This window comes from Thermobia domestica, chromosome 4, assembly GCF_964235325.1.
Source record: "Thermobia domestica chromosome 4, izTheDome1.hap1.1, whole genome shotgun sequence".
NCBI classification, from domain to species: domain Eukaryota; kingdom Metazoa; phylum Arthropoda; class Insecta; order Zygentoma; family Lepismatidae; genus Thermobia; species Thermobia domestica.
The window spans coordinates 275,806,898-275,818,959 of record NC_137457.1 but is presented as its reverse complement, the minus strand read 5'-3'; the positions used below and the strand labels follow the sequence as shown (position 1 = coordinate 275,818,959).

The window sequence follows — 12,062 nt, the reverse complement described above, 5'->3', positions numbered from 1 at the left end:
TTTACCAAAAAAAACTTTTTTTATTTCTCTCTCTTGGAGATTGATTGATTGATTTTGAGTTTTACGTCCCGTTCAGCAGCGAGGCTATATGAGACGGGGACCTACTGATTAAGGTGGAATCCGAACCACATGAACTCCCTCCAGGAATCGAACCCGGGTCTCGTTACAAATCGGAGGATAATAATGGGAAAACATACTTTATATTTTGTTTTCAGCTATGGATTTTAGATTTGCAATTGATATATTGTTCCGTCTTAGCCGAATTTGAAACAAAAGAAGTTTCCAATGAGTTATTCAAAGAAATGTTTTCCGCCTCCAAATGAAAATAGGAAGACACTTAGAGAAACTTATTATCGGGTTTTAAAACACAAACATATGATTGATAGAGTATCGACCTAAACCACTCGACCATTTTGCATGCTTTTGGAGGCTTTCTTTTAACCTTTGTGAAAGCAGTTTACTGTTCCATACTCGCTTTTGTTTATTGCGATACGACTATGAGTTCTCAGTGAATATTTAGACGTCACAGCTCTTGCAATGTATAAAAGTGTTTGTAGAATAAATCACATTCAATTTTACGTCCTAATAACATATGTAAATCAGGTTGAATTCATGAAATGATTGAGGTTGGAGTGAACGTAAATGTTTTCACACTTACAAGGAAGGGTCACGCAGTGGCTCCGCTGAGATCGGAACGAGACCATTGTGTTTGCATTTTATATGTTATAACTAGATGGATCCCAAAGTTATACGTGCCACCGGGCGGAATATCGTGAGTTACAACATATTTTGTAATGTAAGAACTACAAAAAATTACCATGCAGAATAGTTTGAACCGTCATTTGTTCGGAAATGGTTGAGTAAGTGAAAAACTCTGCCAACACTTATCCCACCATTTTCAACGAGAAACTTTTTGTGGTAAGAAAAAAATGCCCCAGGGTCCCCCGCGGGGTCCCAGATGGGGTCCAACTCAAAATTTTCAAATGGCAAGGGGGGTTAAGTGGCATATCATTTGAAATCTGTTGTAAAATGAAAGAAAATGCAGCAAGTCTCGACTCCCTACAACAACCGTGTGCAAAAGGGCGACGGGTCAAAGTGTAAACAAAATCTTAATTGGAAAGTCCATGACTACCCCTATAAATCGGAAACGGTAAAACAAATGTGGAAACAGGAAAGAAAGCGTGGCATTATTTTCAAAGCACAACGTGAAAATGTCTTGTTCCAGGGTCCCCACATGGTCCCAGGTGGAGTCCAACTAAAAAGTTTCAAATGGCAAGAGAGGTAGGACATCGTTTGAAAGCTCTTGTTAAGTGAAAGAAGATGGAGCACGTCTCGACTTTCTCCGACAATCCTGTCCAAAATTGCGGCGGGTAAAAATATAAGCAAAAGCTTAATTGAAAATCTATGGCCACCTTGAATCCAAGAGACAGCTTAAAACCTATATCGAAAGGATAGGCATACCAAACTGCTGAAGCTAGGAAAACCAAATTTGGCATGAATGTTGATCAGTGGATGACGAAAAGATGCGAAATGTTCAAAAAACGAAACGTCTTGAGTTCAAAATGCCATAGTATGTATCGAACGCATGTCCAGCTCAAACCACTGGTGTTGGAGGTAATCCAATATGGCTGCCAGCGTGAAAAATGAGTTTGTATATAAATATGTTATTTCTTGGAATACCGTAATTAAACCAACAAAGTTTGGCGCAACTCGAAATCTGAAATGACTTACACATGGTTTGGTACTACTCGCCAATCTTGCAAATGATTTTTTTTTTTTTTGTATATTTGGTATTGCTTGGAGTATTGTGATCAAACCAACGAATGACATACAAATGTAACCGCCACGAATGCGCAGTTACGAATTACAATAGAGCCACCCACCTACTGGTGCAGCAAGTCCTTTATGCATGAACTACGTATGACAAAATTAGAGGAAGTCAGAGTTGTGTGTTCATCGCATATTCGTTATATTAAAGTAAATGATGGCGAGGGAACCAAACAAAACATATATGTGTTGTTACCGAATGAAATTATAGTTGAGGTGAATCGAAATTCAATTGTTCTTTAATCTTCCTATTGTTTCTAAATATATAATAGAGAAAAATAGAGATTTAAATTTGTACTGTTATGAACGACATAAGTTTTAACCGGCCATCTTGGATTCGAGGTGGCCATAGTTTATCAAATAAGCTTTTGATTACTTTTTGACCCGCCGCAATTTTGGACAGAGTTGTCGTAGAGAGTAGAGACTTGCTCCATCTACTTTCATTTAAGAAGATCTTGCAAACGATGAGCTACTTAACCCCTCTTGCCATTTGAAACTTTTTAGTTGGACCCCACCTGGGACCATGTGGGGACCCTGGGACAAGACGTTTTACCTTAAATTGTTGTACTTTGAAAATAATGCCAGACTTCCTTTCCTATTTTCACATTTTTCACCGTTTCCGATTTATAGGGGTGACCATTGACTTTTCAATTAAGTTTCTGTTTACATTTTGACCCTCCGCCATTTTGCACAGGATTGTCGTAGAGAGTCGAGACTTGCTGCATCTTCTTTCATTTTGCAACAGCTTTCAAACGATGTGCTACTTAATCCCTCTTGTCATTTGAAAATTTTGAGTTGGACCCCATGTGGGACCCTGCGAGGATCCTGGGCAAACTTTTTTATCCGAAAAAGTGTGTTCTTTAAAATGACGGGATACATATTATCCGAGTTTTCCATTTACCCAACCGTTTCCGAACAAATGATTCGGTCAAAATATTCTGCCAGCTTTGTAGTTCTTACATTACAAAATATATTGTAACTCACGATATTCCGCTCGGTGGCACGTATAACTTTGGGATCTATCTAGTTATAATATATCAAATGAAAACACATTTGTCTCGTTCGGATCTCAGCGGAGCCACTGCGTGACCCTTCCTTGTTAGGAGTCTGGATATGTAAACCCGCTTAACGTAGGGATTTATTTCTGTGAAATTTGGGACACGGCGAATAAATACGAGTGAGCTTGGAAATGTGAAAGTTCATCTGAATTTGTTTTACAATCACTTCAAAATACAACTTTATATATACTTTTAAAAAGCTATCCCTATTTTGAAAAAAAAAATTACTATACTTAGGCTCGAACCGCCGCCCTCCGGTTCTAGAACTTTAACAGCGCTATTAAGCACGCTTGACCACAGATGCAACTCACGAAAATGCGTTGTGATATAGCTAATAGAATCGCTCCAAGCGCAGGTTTACACTTGGAATTTTAAATAGCCAGTTTCTGTCTTTTTCAGTAATTCCAACTGAAGGTATTGACTGATTTCCCATATTGGAACTTTGCGTGAAGTGTGAATTGTATGCTCATTTCAAAAATGCACTATTTTCTGTTCTTTCAATTTTACGTATTTGCGAGTGTTCCTAAGACCTGTTGTGTGCAGCGATTTTCACACAGTTAAGCGTTTTACTAACCCCCGGAGGCATAATATGTTAAACGTAGGCAGCATTCTGTTGTTATCATAGTAGTCACTTGTAAAGGCACACCTAGTATTAGTTTTTCATTTTTGTTCTTGTGTTGACCTTGAAGGACCAACAAATGCCTTTCGTGAAGCTACAAGTTTTCTTTAACTTTATACTTTATAGCAAGAATATTAACTGCTATATAAAACACAATTATATACTGTGGCGTGGGAGACCCTGGTTTGATTCCAACGGGAGCTCATGTGTTTCGGATTACATGTTAATCAGTAGGTCCCGTCTCATATAGCCTCGCTGCTGAAAAGGGCGCTAAACTCTAAATCAACTCAACTCAATAATTATCTATACATTGAATTTAATAATAAGGAGGGAGGCCGAATAAAGAGGGAGACCTTAAAATTTAAAACGTAGGGTCAGTGTGAGTCAGAGAGGTCACGGGGGGTGGTGTGTCACAGTTAGTCACGTCCTGTTGACCCACGATCCACTGACCTACTCACAAATCTTGACCCAATTGACTCACTCCATCTCTGGACTGTACACACAGATAAAGCAGACATATATGTAATCTGACCTTACTTGGCCTTCACTAATTTAAGATAATCTACAAAAAATGAAAGAAAGCAATTTCAAACGCAAAAATATAGAAATGTATTTTCAACGGAACAAAAAAAAAAAAAAAAAACGTAACAGCCAAGATTTGAACCCGAATTTCTGCACTCAGCAAGCAGACGTCTTACCGACTTACCCACGGCATATCTTCCGACTTCTGGTTTTGAAACTTTATTTACACTGCGTGTGTTACCTAACAACGTTACGAGATGTCCTTACTGTCGTGTTAACACGCGTTCCGTAAATTTACGAAGTCGCTCTTTTAATCCAAAATCAATTCGACACACACACACATATATACACACACACACACACACACACACACATATATATATATATATATATATATATATATATATATATATAGATAGATAGATAGATAGATAGATAGATAGATAGATAGACATATAGATATAGATAGATAGATAGATAGATATGTTGGTGCACCAGTGAGCACCCAAGAGTACAGATAAATTCATTCTTGATTTTAATCTACAGAACAAATGTTTTTTATGAAAGCAAGGGGACTGCTACCCATAGATGGCTAAGTGAGGTAAATAAAATTTAAACTTCAAATGGAACTGTTGTGATTCACCGACAATGGCTGATTTAACACGTTTGATAACAGCGCGGGTAAGAGCTGGTTTATAGATAGAGCCTGTGTAGGTAAGTGGATACCGCGTGAGACTGTCATTCTAAGGGTGTGGGGTTCGAGTCTCGGCCTAGACTGAGTTAATTTTTTTTCAACGCTATAAATGATGTTCGCGTTTGATACTGAAAGAGATTTATCCTATGAAGGGAGAAAACCCACGATGGGGTCAGGGGGAAAGACGGACACTATTTATCCTTAAGTGTTAAAATTTAATTTATTCCCATGTCTTTTGCTCTTTCCTTTCCCTCTTTCCTTCTATCTCATTTTGTTTAGCTTTCCATACTTTTTCGGTCTCTGCATGATGCGTATTATTCTTTTCGTTTCCTTTGCATTAATTCCTATCTCTTTGATCTTAAAGTGAATGGATTTTCTGCAGATTTATCTCGTGGTTGTTTCTCTAAGTGATGCTCTCAGATAGTAATACTTTTTCCTCCAAATGGAGGAATATCCTGGCATGTTATGTTTTCGGGCATGTATTTGCTGTCATGTTGGTTGTCCAACTATCAGACATCGAGTGAAACTATTCTCCTACTGGAAAAAGCTATCATTTCTTATGTATCCAACCTCCAGTTTCTACTGTCGCTGACTGTACAAATAAAATTCCACAATGAGCCCTTTCGATATAGTTGATGCTTAAGATCACTAAAGTATCTACTCTCCGGACCTCACTATCCATATTCAGCCCGCCACAGATCTTAAGCAAATTGAAGATGAGTACATTTAGGTACCACATAGAGAGGTGCTTTGCATTTGTCCGACTTCAGGTGCCCACTTCATGTTCTCAGCCCAACATCCTTTTGGAAATGTGTTAGAACAACCGTAATGCAACAATATAGGTGCGTTTAACCGTTCCATATGATACACCTACTTGGAAAACTATCCACTGGAAGACATTCAAACACAGTGGTCCCTTTTTAAATCCATAATTAAGATTTTTGATATTCCGTCTGTGTTTCTTGTATTTGAATAATCTTTCAAACGCAGTGACTGTGTGTATCTTCAGAGTTCTGTCATAAAAATATTATTTAAAAATAAATGCAGTCAGAGCTTTTTAACGTCAGTCTAATAAATTGACATTGCATTATAAACGGCTCCGTGACTTATTTGGAATACAGAACAGTGGTCCTTTCTTAACATTATGTCACACTTTGTTTTTACTTCGTCCAATCTAGGTTAGATGTTTCGGTGCAACCGACCGTCACACTAATTCAAATTAAATGTGATGGCTTTGCAACAGCCCTGATCAGTTATTAATAATGTGGAAATGATTATGAAATGACCATTTGTTACATCAGAAACAAATCAAAGTAAGATTTGGAAGGAATGATTACTTTTTGTTCAGTATGCTTATTTAGTACTTAAGATAGATATACATTTTTTTTATTTTTAAGTGTTGTGTACATCCCAATATTTTTCTTTGTGATATTTTGTACTTTTTATTATCTCTTTTCTTCCTTTCTACGTTTATATTTTCTTTGGACACTAATTGAGTTTCAGATTGAATACGATATTCAAGATATAACGAGGAAAAGAAATAAAGTCCCGAATAATAATCTATCCATGTAATGACACCTATTGAAATAATATGTAATTAGCTGATTGAAGGGCATTTGGTGAGATTAAAACTTGCAGACTGTCATAATTGGATTTGGTACAAGAAGTACCAAGCCCGATTTTGGATCACAGCAATGCCACTCAGTTAAAATCTTGATCAAGCTCATTAGTGTTCAAACGCTCGCTGTAACCAGTTATGTTTTGTGAAGACAAACACAAGGTTAGGCAAATACGTTTTTTAATGATATAAGGGATTTCGTAATGATAGAACTGTTTATGTGCATGTATGGTGCTTTAATGTGTGGCAAAATTAGAATGTAGAAATGCCATAATAAAGGCATAACCAGGGAACTCTTTGGAAAGTATGACGGAATTAGCAGTTCGTCTACATAACATCAGCTTTGAGATTCGTATGTTAACATGTATATAATTGACAAAACTTATGAGATTTTGTAAATATTTCTTTCTCGTAGCAGCACGAAATATTAGCTATCAATGAATTTTTAATTGTATAAATTCAAGTTCTTTAACATGAAGCAAATATAAATTATTGTTACGTTTTTGTTTCTTTGAAGTTTAATATTCATTTTCATCTTCTTAGCTATATGGTACACTGATTACTAGTACCGAAAGCGAGAACACTCAGGAAAGCCTGGAAACCTTAATTTGCTGCATCAGATATACGTTAGGCTTCAATATAATGAAATATGAGAAATGTTCAATGTAAATAAACCGACAAATAATAAAGTTAGGGAGAATGCTTAAACAGAGGTGTCTTCTGGTACTTCTATCAAACCTTTCGTAGCAGATAAAGTATCATTGCATAATTAGATTTTGGTTTCTCGCTCAAAGGTACATTAATCCTGGATCTTACACTGTTTGGACATTAACTAACTATAATATAAGAATGTGGTTTCGTATACAGTTATATGCATTCGAGCCCCCACGCCATGGTGGCCTACAAATCTTACGGAAAAACACATCGGTGAAAAGAAACAAGGTTGGAAAGAAGATCTGCAGTGACAGATTCCGCAGAGCACTGAAACTTATTGTAACTCAGAAACGTAAAATCAGTACGGTGTGAATGAAAGATGCATTCAAGCAGCGACTACCATATTATGTGTCGACGATCACAGTTCTCCACTGGTTACATTACATGGAATTTTGTAGCCGTGTTGAAGGAGTAAACCTGTGATAAGGGACTTTAACACTTTAGCATGACGCCAATAGAAGCGCAAACATGTAACATTGTTCGCTGATGGGATGTATGTTTTAGCATGAGTCATCGTTAGGCATATTTGACACCACGGGCCGTGTTTACATGTGGAACATACGTGATATTATAGGGACCAATATCCTAGTTTACAATCAGTCAAGTGCTGACACTTACCGTTTGCGTAACTGCCCGTGATTAGGTTGCCGTTTAGGGGACTATTTTTTTCACATGTTCCAAATGTTGTTTCAGGGCAATGACTTCAATTTTTAAGATAGTGCTGTAAGCAAGGAGACTCTAGGTATTTTAGTCCTTTGAGCAAAATCATGCAAAGATAAACATTTGTTAACCTTAGGTATATACACATGCACATGAAATAATATGGACCCCTGTGAAACTTATTGTAAGCCACTGTTCGACAATGATAGGCGCTAATTCACACAGATAGAAGTGTTACGGCATAGTAGAATATTGAGATGAAGTTCAACGTTTTCACTAAGACGAATCTCGGACGTTAGCATACTTATCTGACTGAGAAGTTTGTGTAATTGAAGACTGTCATATGTTCCAAATTTTAATGTGGTATATAATATTGTTGATTGCAATAAATAATCAAAGATCTTACTTTTCCTTTTCTTTATTTTTTAGATCACTTCTTGCCTATTTTTGGATCTCATTATGGTAAGCGTCTTCCCTTTCTTTTTGATTTTACATTCCTTATTTTTTTACGATATTTGTTAATCTAGATAAGTGACATTTCATCTCTGTCTCCTATGCACAGTACCGTCATTTAAGCGTCATCAACGGGCATGTTTGATAATCTTCTTTATCTTACAGTCAGTACATATTGAATTTATATAAAAATGAAATGAGATATTTAATGTTTTTCTGCTATTCCTTTTACACTAATGGAAAGGAATGATTAATGATAGCTAATTATAATAAAATAAAATTTAATGGAATGAATGCGTGAAAAAAAAACACTGACACTATGTTTTCTACTATAAATTTTCATTATCTGTGATCAAACTAGGGACTGCTTGATTTCTTGATACCTTTCATTAAATATCATTAACTCATATATGATTAGGTTTAGACATTAATCTGTGAGGAAGTGTTCAGGAATTCTATGCTATAAGCGTATTTTTCATTACGATTACAGTATTTCAGTGTCGTTTTAGGATACATCTTAGGTGACCTATGTAGTCACCAGTAGCGAAATTAGTTGCAGTAACGGCTTCATCCACTCACAATGTTCGTGACGTATAACACATTCAGTGAAAATTATTTTATGTTAGTAAGAAATAGATAACATGAATTTTCTGATCTATCTTTAACGTTTACATAAGTAAGAATTTCAGAAACGGAATAGAGCATGAACATTTAAAGGATATAGTTATGGAAAACGCAGCCTTGAAAGATAAGTAGGGGAAGTTCAAGAGGAAATATGGAAGAGACAATCAGAAATCAAATGCAATAAAGAAGACAAAATACTTTACAGTAAAAAGTTTAATAGCACATTTTTCAGGAAAGTAGCAGCCATACCAAGAACGGATTCTACAATAAATAAAAAATACAAAGTATTAGAAAAAGTGTACTTTGTTTCTTTAATACAAGGCATCTTTAGTAATTACAATATAATCACACTGACAAAATTTACGAAGTTCGACAAGATAATCATACTTTTCAACATAATGATAGACCTTCAGATTATTTATACTGTACTTAGATAATGTAGTTGAATAAAACATGCATCTCTTTCTATCTGGACCTCTAACATTGTTCTTCAAACTTGAAAAATGTGCTATGATGTTAAAATATTATATATGTCTCTTGTGTATTGATTCACTCAACAAAAGTATTTTTCCAGTGAACTCATTGATAAGATACTGTAATCAACCAATTTTCATGTAGCTTTGGAGTTACGATTGCGAGGTCCCTGCATCGCACTCAATACTGCATGTTTTGAATCAACGACTAACCTTGATGAGCATTCCTTTTTTTGCCCGAATCCGAGCAGATATTTTGTTATAGTCTTTTCTTTATTTTTTCCGTTACATTTTTGGCTGGCGATAACACGAAAACGAAGTATTTCTACACAAGATTGGTATATATATATATATATATATATATATATATATATATATATATATATATATATATATATATATATATATATATATTTGGTCTAGGAATTAATTCGTGCGGTTGGTACGCACACATTGAAGCTGTAGTACAAACACAAAATACATAAATATCTTAAGAAAAATATTGTCCATCGCTAGCCACCACTTTCGCCCATCTGTCAGGCAATGTACGGATTCCGTGGCGAAAGAAGTCCTCATCCTTGGAAGCGATCCAGTCAGAGACCCATGTTTCGATATCTTCTGAAGAAGTAAACCGCTGTCCAATCAAATCGTTGTTCATGCAATCGAACAAGTAATAGTCCGAAGGAGCAACGTCTGGTGAATACGGCGGGTGGGGTAAAACTTCCCATCCGACATTTTCTAAATAGGTTTTGACCGGTTTTGCGACATGTGGGCGAGCGTTATCATGTTGAACAATAAGTTTATCATGTCTGTTCTCCCATTCTGGTCGTGTTCTGGCCAGAGCTTGCTTCAAACGCATTAATTGTCGTCGATAACGTTCTCCATTCATAGTTTCACCCGGTTGCAGCAGCTCATAGTACACCACACCTTTCATATCCCACCATATGCACAGCATAACCTTTACACAGTGAATATCTCGTTTTGGTTGTGATGGACCTGGTTCACCTGGTTTCACCCAGGCCTTTTTTCGTTTAGGGTTCTCGTAATGGATCCACTTCTCATCACCCGTAATAATTCGATGCAGAAACCCCTTTCTGCTCTGTCGTTGAAGCAGCAATTCGCAAGCAGCAATTTTCGTCTTTCAACGTCTCTGTCTTTCAATTCATGTGGAACCCAATGTGACATCTTTTGAATCATTCCCATGGCTTTCAATCGTTTGGAGACTGTTGTTTGATCAACGCCTAATGCTGCTTCCTGCGTTTGCAAGTTGTTCCTGCGTTTGACACGAATCCTGCTCGAGCAATGCTGTCAATTCTTCGTCTTGAATTTTTTTTGGCTGTCCAGCTCGCTCTTGGTCTGCCAAGCCGAAATCACTACTTCTAAACCGTGCAAACCACTTCTGATACGTTCGCTCAGCTAGAGCATGGTCACCATACACTTCCGCCAAAATACGATGACTTTCAGTCGCACTTTTCTGCATGTTAAAGTAATGCAGCAGGACACCCCGCAAAAACACTTTATCAGGCACAAATTGCGCCATGTTCACTTAACTACAAACTGGTGTTGTTGACGCTTTAATCCACTGCCCTATACTACGAACGATACGCGATGACGGGGGTTTGCAACACATGTGTGGATACACGGAACTGTGGGACGCTCCGTTCGTTGCGCCATCTCTTGTCCACCCGCACGAATTAATTCCTAGACCAAATATATTGCCTTTATTTGGCATGAGAGACCGTACCCAAAATGTTATTATTTTTAAAACCGATTGAACCATGTGTATTTTCAATACGGGGATAAATAGAAATGTAGCATCAATACGTGGAAAGCTGGCTTCATATCATAATCCATTTTTCGGTATATCTTGTTCTTCTTTCTCTATGACAATTATTAAAACCGGATTCGTTAACTTCTGCCACTTTCGGTTATAACACGAGTATAGGATAGATTGAATGTATTCATGGGGCACTAAATTTATGTATAAAATTAGTATCTTACTATCTCGATATTGTTTTTTTTTTTGTTATATGGTGATCAAAATATTAGCTAGGAAAGGTAAATATGTCCAAAAGTTTCGTGTGTAGTTACATCTATCTCATTGATTTTACACCCCATCTTGTGGTTCATTCGGTCTCAAAGTTGGGGAATTCAACTTTGCGATCTGCCTAGTGCTGTCGAAACAGTGGTGGCAAATAACCCAAAAATACAGTTTGGTTCAAAAGTGTGGACATTCCCTTATAAATAGTAAAAGCAGCCAAATATGACCAAAGTAACAATGTAGGTGGGAAGTAGAGATGGGGGAAAATGTTTGAGGGCACATCAAAATGACATCTGTCATCTTGAATGTTGTGCAATTTTCTTAGAAGTGATCCATGGAACATAACATATAATTTTAATACCAAATTGTTGGAGAAATTCAACGACAGAATTGGATTTGCCCTAGCGTAACCATTACAAAGTTTGGACTGCGCCTTTTTTGTTACTCCAACGAAACAAGTTAGTCATATTCAAGGGTTCCTTACTGTTACTCGAAGTGTTTAATGTTTTCCTTATTCCAGTCGGTTGTTAAATTCATTCTGAGCTGCTAGTAACGCGAAACCTTGTGTGCAGCTGCAATGTTGGATCATGGGTGTAGAATTCGCTCCTAGAGATTCTGAACATTCCTAATTTTTACAGCATACACATACAAACATCACATGGCACCATAGGAGATCGAGGATAATATTCCACTGCAACTCACGTACCTGTCCACGCATCAGGAATTCGATGAATGAAGTACTGATGGATACACTTGTCT

At 36.8% G+C, this 12,062-nt stretch overlaps 1 protein-coding gene across 1 annotated transcript in view; it reads left to right on the top strand.

Moving 5' to 3' along the window:
• Positions 1-8,174, top strand: part of LOC145683130 (uncharacterized) — a 72,029-nt gene extending 63,855 nt beyond the window's left edge. Inside the window, exon 8 of the mRNA XM_081754493.1 lies at positions 8,142-8,174. The gene's annotated coding sequence lies outside the window, so the exon portion shown is untranslated. The remainder of the gene's footprint in view (positions 1-8,141) is intronic.
• Positions 8,175-12,062: the final 3,888 nt, after the last annotated feature.